Raw genomic sequence first — 11,908 nt, forward strand, 5'->3', positions numbered from 1 at the left:
CACACACACACACACACACACACACGCACATCTACACAAAGCATCCCCTCATGCCTTCTGTTCTAAAATTACACCTAACATGAGAACAGGAGAACGGGGGAGGAGGTAAGGTAAGGCGGAGGTAGAAAGGCGAGGTACGGGAGTGAGGAAGGACGGGTGGAGAGGGATAAACCAGCAGCGTAGGCCAGAAGATGGTGGGTGGAGGCGTCGGGGGACGAGTAGAGGGAAAGTGCATCAGGAAGAAGCGCGGCAGACAGGGCAAGAAGTGCGGATGGGGACGAGGACGAGCCCAACTTATGAAGAGAGGAGCCAAATTTGATTTAGGTAGACCTATATGGGGGAGAGAATTGTGTGTTGTTATTTTTTGGGGGTGGGTGGTGGGTGGGATTGAGGCTCAGATACAGGAGAGAGAAGTACAGCGGTATATTAGTCAAGGTGTCCAGTCTACGTATTGCCTGCTGTGCAATACCTCCCCTCTGATTTACTCTGCCGAGTGACTGATGAGCGTGAGGGCGAGAAGGAGGGATGGAGAGATGAGGAGAGGAGGGAGGTCTCGCAAGGAGCGTTTAGGCCAAATTAACGGCGCCTCATAAATTAGACTAACAGCCCAAGTGGAGGGGCCGCAAAATGTGTGTATACCAGCTTGTAAAGATGTCTTCACATGTGCATGTATGTGAATGATGACACGTCAAGAGGGGAGCCGTTTGGGCCGGCACCAACAGATTACTGTCTGATAAAGTACAGATATCGAATCACTCGTTGGCACAAACACAATCTCGCTGTGATTGCTGCACGTAGCCGAGTGCATTTGGCCGCAGTCTAAACGGAAACAGCAGGGACACCCAACGCACCAAAGATGTTGAATGTCGGTTGCCATGCGTTTTATTTAAGACATACATTCTCATATCTGCACTGGTGAGAGAAGGAAGCAATTCTCCCACAGCCGTATATACATCCAGGGCCCTATTTGTGTAAAAATTGGTGCATCTTCATTTTTGTGCTGGGAGAAATCTAGTTTAGTTTGGTGACAGAGAGTAGACGAGACTTTAGACCAGGTGGAACCAATTTCAATGGATTTGATCGAGGCACAGGCAGTCAAATTCTGCACTCCTCTGATATGTGTGGTGGATGGCATCATATTTAATTTCATTTTGAAACATGACATCGAACATGTGTATCGGAACCTCTGAATCACTGCTGAAATAAAATCATCGAATGCATTAGTATTGTTATTATTATCATCTTTAATATATATTTTAAAATCACCCCAGTACTGTGTGTGTTGAGGGGGAGGTGGTAACACAGAGATGCATAGATCGGGTGTTGAGGGCTGTATTGAAGTGCCCACTTCACACTGGCCAACTTCACAACATCCGCAAGTGGGGATCCTGCAGTTCAGTTTGCAAAGTTAAAAAAAAAAAATCTTTCTGTGTAAATAGCGCATGTGTACACTTGTTCCCAACTGTTTTATTGTGTACCTTAGATCTTGCAGTTTAGTTTGCAAAGTTAAAAAAAAATAAATCTTTCTGTGTAAATAGCGCATGTGTACACTTGTTCCCAACTGTTTTATTGTGTACCTTTGTATCAAAACAAAGGTAACCCAACATGTGTTGATAATTGTCCAAAAGTAGAATGCGACACAACTGATAAAGTAATTTTATTTCATCTACTTTTGAATTTACTTCTCTGGCATTGTCTTCCTTTCAACTCAAACTATACATAGAAATAAAAAAAATAATATAAATGTTTAAAAATATATATGAAATCAAATTCAATAATGAATCTGCCTTTTAATTAATCGGTTATCAGAATTGAATGCAGCCAAATACCGGAATCAAAAAATCCAAATTGGTTGGGCCCTTGTTTGACGTACATTGCTCACTGTGTGCTCCAACATGTTCAGATTGAACATACTGATTTCTTGCAACATCTGCCACTGACAAGAAAGCAAAGTAAAAATTTCAAAGGTCTCTTAAAAGCTGCCTTCAAGCTGACTTAAGAAGGGACTCATGATTTGTTCACAATATTCCAGATGGTTAATTTCCCGAACGACTTTGTGGTTAAGCAACTGAAAGAAACTGTTTGAAAAGGACAACAAGAAAAAAAAAAATACAAAAACAAAGCACTCCAAGCATTCTCCAAAGGAACATAGCATTTGATGAGTAGCCAAAGAGAAGGGTGATAACATCTTTTCCATCAGGAAACGCCTTCACTGCTGTTCTATAGTCCAATTTTAATGAATTAATGTTCACCTATGATAAAACCTCCGCTATGGAAACTTCCAAATTAATCTCGAGGGCCGCTCACTTGCAGTACTTCGAAACCACATCCACCAACGCTATCCACACAAAGGGCTGAGATTGGTCTTGAATCGCATCAGTGTAGCACATATCTATAATCCATACACCTCACAAGTTCACCGTTAACGAAAGCAATTGAAAGGTGCTGTGTGAAGACAGCTTTCAAAGGGGCGGGAGAAAAAAAAAACACTGCAATTTTCTTTTTCAGATGAGGTTTAATTATCAGTCGGCACCTCCAACTTCCCTCCTCATGTGAACTTCCACTTGCTACACAGAATGTCTTCACATGTGACAGATCTAAGCACACCTCACCTTAAAGTCCAGTCAGGTTAATTATAGAGAACCCAGAGTTGCACATTAGTGAACTGTGCCATAGATTGCTAGAAAACTCGGGTATTAAAGGTTAAGAAGAAAAAAAAAAGAAAAAAAAGGACGAAAAGTAGACTGTTTTTTGGAAGACACGATTTCAGTATTCTTTCTTATTCTGTGTATGTACTGTATATCTCAGGGGTCCCCAACCTTTTTAGCCCCACGGACCGGTTTATGTCAGACAATATTTTCAGGGACCGGCATTTAAGGTGTGGCGGAAATAATACAACAAAATACTATGGTATGAGCTGCATGAAAACTGTGGTGTTTTCGAAATATAATAATAAACACAAGGAGCGTCTAATCTGGCCGCAACACTCTGATCGCTATGGTCATGTTTAATGCCTTCAAAATACGATACAACGCAAATTCAAAGTGCATGAAAATGACGACTCACCACAGCCCCGAGCTTGATTTTCTGCAACCAGACGGCCCCATCTCGGGGTAATAGGAGACAATGACACCTCAAGTGTGTGGTTTATGTCCAGTTTACTTTGTAATTTTGTTTTAGTCGCCGTTGCTGCAGAAAACCTCCGCCGCACACAGGTAGGATATCGGAAATAGCAACAGTGCTATTGTAGCAATCTCAGAGTATTCAGCCATAACTTTAATCCAGTTGTCTCGAACGTACTTTTAAGGCCGCCGTCATTTGCGATCTCCAGCATTTTTTTTACTCATTTTGTGAGCTCCGGCGTTTTGTTTTTAGCGTAATTGGTCACGTGATGGACAAGCGTGGCTTGACGTGTGTCAAGCGTGACACAGACGGATGTAACGGTAATCTGGTAATTTTTCAAAATAAAACATCTTTCGTATTCCGAAATAAATAAAACAGAATTAAGGCAAGTTCTTTCTGTGCGGCCCGGTACCAAATGCCCTGGGGACCGGTACCGGTCCGCGGACCGGCGGTTGGGGACCCCTGGTATATCTTGCCATTTTGGACAACGGTATGCTTCCAACTTTATGGGAACAATTTTGGAGAATGCCCCTTTTATGTGCCAGTATGCCCATGCCGCAGTGTACAAAACATAATGGCTTGCTTGGGTGAATCTGATGTGGAAGAAGCCGAGATGCCAGATTTCCATTGCTGGATTAAGGTGGTCAGGGGCCCCTCCGAGACTACGTTTTCTCAAAATCTTCCATGTCCAAATGCCACAGCGCGAGTGTCCAGCTCCCAAATCAATTTGCAGCCAGCATAACGCCCAACAAGACATGCTCTCTTTTGTCCCTCTCGGGTCACTGTACTTTCCCAGGTTGCCGAGCAAGTGAGCAAAATCAAATCAAGCTTTTTCATGCCCAGCGCAAGTCCAGCACAAAGTGTCGTCTCACTGTGCGCATGGGTGGAGTTTTCTTCCAAACACGGTAAACTAGACTTGCCCCGGCACAAAAATGAAAATGTCCCAGTTTTTACGCCGACCGCAGAAAATATAAGTCCCTGAATATTAAAACAAAACAAAAAAAAAAACAGCCACATGCCATTTGATTGTTGCAGAGGATGTTTATATGCACACACAAACGTCAATCTACTGTATATTATTTTCCTCTTTTGAAAGTGGACTCCTAAATCGTTGTGAAAGGCGCAACAGCCCTCACTGGATTTGCCTGTGCTCCAGCATGAGAAGCATCTATTCAATCAGAGGTTGAACCTTTTTTTTTTTTGTGCACTATTGGTATTGAAATGTTTCCACACCCAATAAAATTTCAACAAACAATTGTTTTTTGTTTTTTTTCAGTAGGCTTTTGGGAACCCGGCAACACACATAAAGCCACAGGCTTCAGCTTGCGCAAGCCAGCTGACCTGAGCTCCATTACAAACAAATGAAAAAAAATCTGCGTTTGTGAGCCAAATCCCGAGTCAGGTCCAACATCAGTAAATAGATAACGTTAACAAAAAATAAATAAAAACTCCACAGACAGTCCAACGTCTTCCCTGAGGACCCTGAAATGCCATCCCGTTATTACTGTCCATTATCAATAACTTATTAGTGTAACGGGAAAGTGTTTCTGCCTCTGTGTAAACCTAATACAGGAAGGTCACCAGCGATATGAATTCTAAATCCTTCCCCCTTACGCAATATTTATGTGTTGTTTATTTACATGGCAGAAAAGTGAACTCAGAAGTCAGAAGTGGGTGCTGATCACTGACTGATTGCAGCTGACTAGGTGAGATACTACAAAGGCACACACACAAGCACACACCACACACACACACACTAAAAAAGCCCCACACACACTCCTCTTGACACTGTGGAGTTGATGCTCGTAGTGATTAAAGTGGGCTCGCTTCTGAGTGTGTCACCTGGGTGCTGCTGTATCTTAAATCAGGACAGTGGAGCTCAGATTGGGTATTGACTGGCCCGCAGAAGTCTCCATCCATCACTCTGAGAAATGACGGTAGGGACGCCGCCCTGAGGTAGCCGCCGTGTATATATATGCGCCGCCGTATATATCCTCCCGGGCTGTCTGAGGTAACTTTAGGTGAGATTAGGATATGAGGCGCTATGTAAATTGCAGGATAAGCAGGTAGAGGGGGGAGGTGGTAGCTGCGTCATGACAAGTTGCTCGTCTTGCCACGGAACTAAAGATGAACACACGCTGGCGAAGACAACGGCCAGGCGATAAACACGGGCTGACAGCTACATATGCTCGAGTGTGCAACGCTTACGGTATTCCGAAAGGAAAGACTTCCATTTGTGTTTCCGTTCGGTTTTCTCTCACTTTAAGCGACACGCATACACTTTGTCTTGAGGGCTCGAGCAGCATTCTTTTGACTGTGTGCCTAATGATAATAAATGAGCCATCATGGGTGGGAAGGGAGGCACTAAGTCATCCCCTTCATCGACAGGAGGAAGACAGGGAGCCCCAAGGTCACCCCACTGTCAGCATCACTCTCCCTAACGACCCCTCTCGCTCCCTCACATGCATATGTAGGCACGTACGGATACACACAAAGGCGACACAAAAGACCCGCAGACGCAGGCAAGCGACCACCCCGGGGAGAAACGCCCGGGCGCACCGTGGCGGATTTGCCTTTAAGTGTGAAAATGTGACACCTCGTTTTGTCTCTTGAAACCGAGAGGTGAAGCTTTCATTCCGTCGCATTTTGGCATTGGAAGCGTCTCGATAAAACCAAGCGCTGTCTAGTTGTTTCCCCTTGCCGGAGGCTGCATGCTTCTGTGAGTTTTGTGCACTTCCCTTCCTCAAGACTCAAGAGTTTTCAGAGGTCTGAAGAATTGCAACGACCCACCATTTCGCAGGCAGAAATAAAGAAAGAACTTTTCAAAATGAGGGAAAAGATGAGACAAGAGTCAACAAACTGAATGTGTGCTGCGCACAAGCCCAAAGGGTCTCTCCACGCTCAGATTTAGAAACCACGTTCTACTTTCTCTGTCATTTTTAAGTTTCATAAAGAGGGGATAACTCACTTTGAACAATCAAGTGGCAATGACGCGCTTCTTTTTACCACAAATGTGATGTGAATCAGTTTGTCGGTGGTTAGAAACGCTCATGTTTAACTCCGCAATGTGTGCGTTACACGAAATGACGTGACCCACTTCAACATCATCCTAAACAGTATGACAGCTGATCTGATCCGCAGTACATTTCGGCAATGATTTAATTTCGAGGGAAATACTATTTCACATTCACAACTTGATATCCTAGAGCTGCACCGTCACAAATTTTCGGAGCAAAAAATTTAGTGGCATTCTGGAGTCCTGATAAGTGAGTTTTCATATGACAATGTTAACAGTCATATTTATTTTTACTCTAGTACGTGTTCAAATGCCACTTGCAACACAAGGAAGGAGGAAAACCATAATAAGACTCTTTCTGCCACTCAGTGCCCTCCAAACATGCAAACGTCGTTAATGCATCACTAAAAATATACTTTTGCGGGACAGAAGTCATGTTGGAGGTGCAAACAGGATGGTGGCGCCTTCACTTAACTGTGGGAATTCTTTTCACCCTCACAAGCAGACACGGGTTTGTAATGCGCGCACACACACACACACACACACACACACACACACACACACACACACACACACACACACACACACACACACACACACACACACACGCACACACGCACACACGCACACACACGCACACACACGCACGCACACACGCTCACACAGAGACTGAGACTGGAGCTGTAGAAAACTAATTTGCACCACATTGAAATGCATCTCAATTAAAAGAGAAACACATCGAGGTGCCAGGGGAGGTGAGAAGAGAGAGATGTGAGAGAACGGGCGGGAGGAACAGGGTGTGAAACAGATAGTGTGCCAGCGTATGAGAGCAAGAGGAGAAGGGGGTTAGAGCTTAACTCTTGGCAAGATGGAGAGAGGAGAGGGAAACGAAGGGGAGAGTGTGTGTGTGTGTGTGTGTGTGTGTTTGTTTTCTCTCTTGGAAAAATATCGCAGTTTGGGATGAATCTGGTTGCAAAAGGGGTTAGGAGGTCGACTAGTGAGCTAAAGTTAAGGTTAAAGTCAAAACATCCCCCTGAGGATCGTGGATGACTGAACGAGCATGAAATCCCCTGCTAATCATCGTCATCATTTCAGTCTGTCTCCCGATAAGTGCGAATGAAAGTCAAAGAAAAGAACCTTTACATTATTCATTTCACTGACAAGTTTTGGATCATTCAACTTGGTGCAAACAGTTTTTCGGAAGGCGTATTTCTGTTCCCAATGCAGAAAGCAAGGTGAATAAAGGCATGCCTGGATGAGTTTGCTGTGGCACAATGTGTGAGTCCTCTTCTTTAACCCAACCCAAAAATTTGGGATGAAGTCTCCAACTGGATTTTGCCCATAACAGGAGTACGGATGGTGCTGGAATGTGTGACGGCCTAAGCATGCATCTCAAGAACAAACAACAACTGGAGCACACACACGCTCATTCGCGCACACCGACGGGTGCAAGAGCATGAAAACACACACACACACACACACACACACACACACACACACACACACACACACACACACACACACACACACACACACACACACACACACAATCTGTCACATGGAAAAAAAAACCCAACTGATTTAGCTTTGTATGGCAAGCATTCTGCATGCAGACTGTCATGTTCTTCAGGCTGTGATGACTCTGCCAGCCTGCCATCTTCCCAGCAACACCAAACACAAGCGGCCCATTCTTTCTTTCTTTCTTTCTTTCTTTCATTCTTTCTTTCATGCTGTCAGTGCCACCGTTTGGCACTTAGCGGTTTAACCCTGTGTTTGCCTCCGCCGTGCTGAAATAACGTCACTTGGATCTTATTCAGCAGCAGATCTCACCATTACGTAATGAAGCCGCCGCTCTTGCCTCTTGTGATGTTGATGCTAATCACATCAACACCACATTGGTGACATGACGTCAGCACATCACCTTAAAATACATCATCTCATTTGCACCTGACATACCCCCCCCCCACACACACACACACACACACACACAAAAAAAAAAGAAAAAAGGGGCGGGGGCTGAAAAAGGCCGACTCACACTGACATAAAAAGATTTAAGCCATCGAAGTGAACTAAACAAAGAGCGATTGTTATGTCACCTTTACCTCACATGGATGGGAACGGAGTGGTCGACACACCACTGAAGGCCTCCATCATGATTGAACAAGGTCACTGTGACCACTGAACCGCACTTACAAAGAGATATCTGACCACTATATCAACAGATGAAAACAGGACAAAGGCAATCCATTCTGGGATGCTGTTTGACCTCTCCATTTGTTTAAAGCTGGAAACATTTTTCCCCATTGGAAATACTGAAAATGAAAATGTGACCCTGGTCCAGTGTCAAACTGTCCGGACAAAAACAACAAAAACAAAAACAAAAAAAAAAAACTTTACAATGTTTCAAGCAACAGTTTAACATTTATATTTGCCAGACAAGTGTACAATTTAGAAAATAACTGCTGTTAATATTAAGAGGGATAAAGTCAGACAGAAGTGTGTCTCCATTTTATTTAAGGCGAAATGCAAAGTCGAGCGGCATTGTCGACGTGTCTCACGCGGCGTTGTTGACACGCACGCTGGCACGACACAATTAAAAACTTTGGGTCAGCTCAAAATTTCAAGGCGACAAACGGCAATAACATTTTAAGTTTTGCAATTTACCTCAATGTTTTAAGTTTTGCTGTGGTGACATTTTGCATTCCTGCATTTTACACACACACAAAAAAAAGGTTACAGAACGTTTGTCCCATTTATGCAACCCCAACTTAAAGATAAGTAAAATCAACTTGCTCTAACGAACATTGTCGCCATGAATGTCAGGTGGGGTTGAATCATTTTTGTGAAAAAAAAAAAAAAAAAATTATTGCCATTTTTATAAGCGATATTGCGATTTCGTCTCGATTTGCGATTTTTTTGAAATCAAGCTGCAATGAAATATTCACAATGTACAGTAACATTTACAAATATGACAAAAAATAACATGGAACCCAAAATATCCAAACTATTACTCTAGTAATGCAGAGACGCAAAAGAGTTGACGTGAATTTTAACTCTTTCACGCATCCTGTAACCCGATAACATGATAAGCTGTAGTAACCGCAGTCCCTGAAAGGGTTAAAGTCATTCCAAGTTAAAAAAAAAAAAGAAAAGGTTTTCACAGTGTAGTCAGTTATACAGAAGTCTCCCATAATGAGCTGATGTTTAGTCTGATGTCATGTGTTACTTTAGGAGGACATTTTTTCTGGAAATGTTGGTCGACTTCCAAATTTGTACAACCTCAGGGGAATCCGCTGTAAGGATAAGGAGCTAGCCTTTCCTTCGCAACTCCACCTGCTTCCTCTCTTGGTAAACTTTTTTCCAAGATTTTGAAGCACATCCGCTGGAACTTTTGTCCTTTCATCCTGATTATTTGCATGCATTACCTGTTGTAGCACATCACAAAGGTATTTAATATGGGTTCTTCTACACCGAACTCATTCAACGACGCCTTTCTGAGCATTGCTTTGTGCATGGGGAAAGGTAGAGAATCTTCTTCAAACTGTTCCTACAAAGTGTGCTACAAAGTGTGCCGTTTTCCCAAAATGTCATGATACAATGAACAATATTGAGTGAAGGAAACCAAGGGAATTGTGACTGATTAAGGAAATGATTGATTAGTGTGTCCCCATACTCCAAATAGTGGAGTACTCTATCCCTGCCTATGCCAGGCTAAAATAAGCCATCCGCATAAACCTCAAGCTGGTGACAAGCATGTCACACCCCAAAGAGCCCGTCAAGCAAAGGCCCTGACAGCTAAATAATGATATAAAAGAAAAACTGCTTACATGGGGTTTCCACTTCCTGCCATACTTTTGACTTTGCATAATCTCACTCTCTTTCGACTCACTTTTTCTTGCTTCGAAGATGTGACTGAGAAGGAGCACCTCCACCAACACACACACACACGCACGCACGCACGCACACACACACACACACACACACACACACACACACACACACACACACACACATACATTTCCAGGGTACACGGTTCACAGTGATGCCCTTCACTGTACATGCACCATAAACCACATCAGCAGATTACTCTGACCATCTCTATCCTGTGTGTCTACGTTTCTGCTTGATGACTTTGCTCATGAGCCTTTAAGCGGCCCCCTGGCCTGACAAGAACCATGAGTCGCCATTAAAGTTGAGGAAGGCACCTCTTATAAGTGCAAACGGTGGCACATCACCAGCTAATCGGCTGTGGACAGCAAGTATGGCTATGTGGGAGGTGCGATGCCGGCGGATGGTGTGTGGGAGAGGAATGTTTTAGCTTGGAGGGAAGTGTGAGATCGCCATAATAGACAAGTGTAATTGATAAATAGTAGACAAGTGCCCCCCAAAATCCACAGGAAAACATGGAGTGAGCTGCCTATTAGAATGAGGTTGAAGAAAAGGGGGGTGCAAACTTTTTCCACCCAAGGTTTGCTTACAGAAAATTCAAGGTGTCAACGCCACTTTGATGGTCTTCAAATTTTAACATCCATACATACATACACACACACACACACACACACACACACACACACACACACACATATTTTATATATATATATATGGTATGTGACTGACATTGTGAGTGTAAGAGTTCCATTTTAACTGTCCAATATGGCACATATACTGTACTCCTTTGTATAATTGTAATACAGGCCTTAATTTTATGACAAAATATGTGATTTTGGACTTTGTACTCCTGTAGAATACAAGACAATGGTGATAATTGTGGAGCCAATTAACAATGGGCCCAATAAAAAAGGCAACTTCCCTGAGGCATCCCTAAAAATGTTTCTTTCATCTCCCACACTTTCCAAATGCGGGTCACTAACCAGACAACATTCAAATTATTGTGTATAAGAAAAATCAACTGGAAGTCACTTTACTGTCCAGAAAACACTTTTTGTCAATTCGTCGTCACCAGCTTGATGATTTGACTGACGCATTTTACGCGCGAGTCAAGCAGAAACACGACACGTGGACTACTTTTCCATCCAAGCCGTCCAAATAATTATTTAAAAAAAAAAAGAGTGCTCACCGGAGAGTGCCAATGCGTGAACGGTACGCGGAGAATTCCAAGGAGTTTTCCACCGTCTTTCTTTGCCTCAAGTTGAAGACAAGCAGCGCTCCCACAGTCCCGAAGCAACTGCAAAAGAGACGAGGAGGGGAGAGGTGAGAAAAAGACCTATCGCATCCTTCGGCGGTAATCACACAAGTACAAAACAATGGAAAAAAAAGAATAAAAGAAAACTGCATCCATAATTACACACGTTTAACGTGCTAATTGATATCCGCGGGGTGAGGTGGACCAGCGAAGCGGCAAGTGGACCAGGCCAGGCGGCAGCTGTCAGACTTCACTTCACACTGGAGCTGACGATGTGGACCGAGATAAGCACACCGTAAGGGAGAGCGAGCGCGTACCCGCGCGCGCGCGCGAGACACACAGAGAGAGAGAGAGAGAGAGAGAGAGAGAGAGAGAGAGAGAGGTGCAGCCAACATAAATCGCGTAAAAGTTGCTCAAGATGATAAAATATATGAATCACAAAGTAAACTATGTGCATATGTGGTGGAAGTACACTGCGGGCTGAATACATAAATTAAACCAAAAGCCATGCATCGTAATGATAGAATTGTTGATACAACTCTAATATTGGGTCTAATTATAGAGTGTGTGGAATACTCAATGTTTCAAAAGTAGGTAAAAACAACAACAACAAAAATCTCAGTATA

At 43.4% G+C, this 11,908-nt stretch overlaps 1 protein-coding gene across 30 annotated transcripts in view; it reads right to left on the reverse strand.

Moving 5' to 3' along the window:
- Positions 1–11,581, reverse strand: part of LOC109511127 (receptor-type tyrosine-protein phosphatase delta-like) — a 166,964-nt gene extending 155,383 nt beyond the window's left edge. For 16 of the 30 annotated variants that reach the window (XM_019861931.1, XM_019861929.1, XM_019861916.1 and 13 more), the window contains exons 1-2: positions 11,449–11,580; positions 11,217–11,324 (exon numbers count right to left, since the gene is read on the reverse strand). The gene's annotated coding sequence lies outside the window, so the exon portion shown is untranslated. Of the gene's footprint in view, positions 1–11,216; positions 11,325–11,448 lie in introns of all 30 variants that reach the window. The other 14 variants (XM_019861934.1, XM_019861925.1, XM_019861936.1 and 11 more) reach the window with 3 other exon arrangements.
- Between the last annotated feature and the right edge of the window lie 327 nt (positions 11,582–11,908).

This window comes from Hippocampus comes, unplaced genomic scaffold, assembly GCF_001891065.2.
Source record: "Hippocampus comes isolate QL1 unplaced genomic scaffold, H_comes_QL1_v1.1 scaffold7, whole genome shotgun sequence".
Taxonomy (NCBI): domain Eukaryota; kingdom Metazoa; phylum Chordata; class Actinopteri; order Syngnathiformes; family Syngnathidae; genus Hippocampus; species Hippocampus comes.